Raw genomic sequence first — 2,674 nt, forward strand, 5'->3', positions numbered from 1 at the left:
TTAGAACGTGGGCTACTCGGGAATTTTGGGTTATATTTCCTGGCATGACAGATTAGAAGTCTAAGAATAGGTTCATACAGTATTTGCTTAGTTTACATCATTTGTTTTGAATTAATTAGCAAAATGGGCATGGTTTTGCGTTTTGTGGCTATATTATTCCTCTGGGAGAGAAGTCAAGCTAAAGGGTTTTCTGGTTACTGGCTCAAGGGCATGCTATTTTGGGAGAAAGTCTCTACTTTTGTGTTAACAGAAGAAGAGATTAGGCTCTGGACCCCTTCCAGAGTTATATAGATCAGATATGACAGAGGGAGACCCCCCCTGAAGAGCTAGAAAAATTCAAGAGAATCAAACAGGACAGGTAAAGATTCTTTGTGCCATCTTTCACATGGCATAAATGAAGACTTACAATTGGTTATTATTAAAATTGAATCATAAAAAGACAGCTATCAGGCTGGAGAGATGGCTCAGTGGTTAAGAGCACTGACTGCTCTTCCAGAGGTCCTGAGTTCAATTCCCAGCAACCACATTGTGACTTGCAACCATCTACAATGGGGTCTGATGCCCTCTTCTGGTGCGTCTGAAGACAGCTACATTGTACTCATATAAGTAATAAAATAAATCTTAGAGAGAGAGAGCGGGCACACTGACTGCTCTTCCAGAGGTACTAAGTTCAATTCCCAGCAACCACATGGTGACTCACAACCATCTGCAATGGGGTCTGATGCCCTCTTCTGGTGTGTATTATACATAAAGAGCAATGGTGAACTTATTTATTTATTTATTTATTTTGGTTTTTTTCGAGACAGGGTTTCTCTGTGTAGCCCTGGCTGTCCTGGAACTCACTCTGTAGACCAGGCTAGCCTTGAACTCTCGAACTCAGAAATCCACCTGCCTCTGCCTCCCAAGTGCTGGGATTAAAGGCGTGCGCCACCACCACCCAGCAATGGTGAACTTATACATAAAATAAATAAATCTTTTTTTTTTAAAGACAGCTGTCTTTCATATGCCCAAACGAGCAGAATTTCATACTTAACTAGTGTGTGTACTCCACACAAACTAGCACAATCTATGCAGATATCTTGATGGTACTTAAATCTGTCTTGAGATTTGTATATTGCTGAGTGTATGGCTTTGTTGAGATTCCTCCTTAGACATGTTGAACTGACCCAGTTGGACTCCCCATGTCGTGGATTCTAGGTCGTCTTGCCTCATTCAACCGTTCATGGATCCAGTCAGAACTTCAGTCAAGCCCTGAGCTTTCTAGGTATGAGTGACTGGATAACAATTGCTGGCTTGGCTTTCTTCCTTTTTTTTTATTTTTATTTTCACCATTTTATTTTTGTTGTGTATATTTGCTTTAAATCAATGAATTTCTAAGTCAGGTTCAGGTAACTGAAGGCTGAAGGGCCTTTATGAGGAGATTATATTGTCTAGACCCAAGATATGCTGCAAACACAATCTGAAGTAAAGTAGGAAATAACATTTTTCTTAAGACAGGCTTAGAAACTATAATCCAATAGTTGAAGATGTTTCCCCTCTGTGGTAGAGGGCTTGATTCATACCTGGCAGCAAGGCCCAGATTCACCAGTATAGCCAGAAGGACAGGGTACAGACCACCTAGCACAAAACCAACTAGTGCACCCCGCATTGTGGTACAGATTTCACAGTTCAAGTCACCTGTAGTCAAAGGTAAACTTACAAAACTATGGTAGGACAGGTTTGCTGTCAAAAATGGGATCACAGCCATTGGTAAGCTAGAAGCTATTCGAGCTTGTGTCACGTTCAAGATTCGCCAAAATAGACTGCTATTAGGCCCCCAAAGCAGCATTAAGTCCAATATATGCTGATCCATATTCAAGCAGATTCCTGTCTGGTTCTGGAAGTTGTTTAATTTTTCTAGATATGATATTAAATATTAAATCATCTTTGCTAGTACTTGGTTTATGACTTTCCATCTTGGACCACTCGGTAGAATGAAGGCAGCTTATGGCCGCCTCCCCAGGCACCCGTGCTTGCCCAGGTCCTGTGCCCAAGTCTACCACAACCTTTTCTAGGGTTGCCTGGGCTCCATCTTTGGCTCACACGTGACCTGACTTGGCTTTCTTTTTTTTTTCTTTTTTTTTTTTCTTTTTTTGGCTTTTCGAGACAGGGTTTCTCTGTGTAGTCCTGGCTGTCCTGGAACTCACTCTGTAGACCAGGCTGGCCTCGAACGCAGAAATCCGCCTGCCTCTGTCTCCCAAGTGCTGGGATTAAAGGCGTGCGCCACCACCGCCCAGCCTGGCTTGGCTTTCTTAAAACCTAACTAAATCTCCCAATTTTCCTACCCTTCCTCTCCCCTTTAAAAATATTTCATTGCCCCCTGTTCAGCTGGAAGAAGTTATGGAGAGTCTTTAGCCCGATTCCCTGGGTTTGGGGTGGATGGTTCTGGTTATTTTATGAATTCTAGATATGCTATCATTTTAAGGGATACTTTACAAATGTAGCTTTGGACAGGGAGGGAACTAGAGAGCTTAAACTCAGGGATTTCTATCTTTCCTTACCTTTCCTTTTCTCTATCCTTAGGGGAAAATAGGGTGGAAGAGAAAAAGGGATATAGTAATCTAGAAATCAGAGGAGCAGACAAATAGGGCTAGGTTATTAAATTTACTCTTAAACAAAACATTATATAGCCATA

The 2,674-nt window shown here is 41.7% G+C and overlaps 1 pseudogene; it reads right to left on the reverse strand.

Moving 5' to 3' along the window:
* Positions 1-1,362: 1,362 nt before the first annotated feature.
* On the reverse strand, positions 1,363-1,955 carry LOC114615748 (annotated as a pseudogene).
* Between the last annotated feature and the right edge of the window lie 719 nt (positions 1,956-2,674).

This window comes from Grammomys surdaster, unplaced genomic scaffold, assembly GCF_004785775.1.
Source record: "Grammomys surdaster isolate TR1022 unplaced genomic scaffold, NIH_TR_1.0 138859, whole genome shotgun sequence".
Lineage (NCBI taxonomy): Eukaryota > Metazoa > Chordata > Mammalia > Rodentia > Muridae > Grammomys > Grammomys surdaster.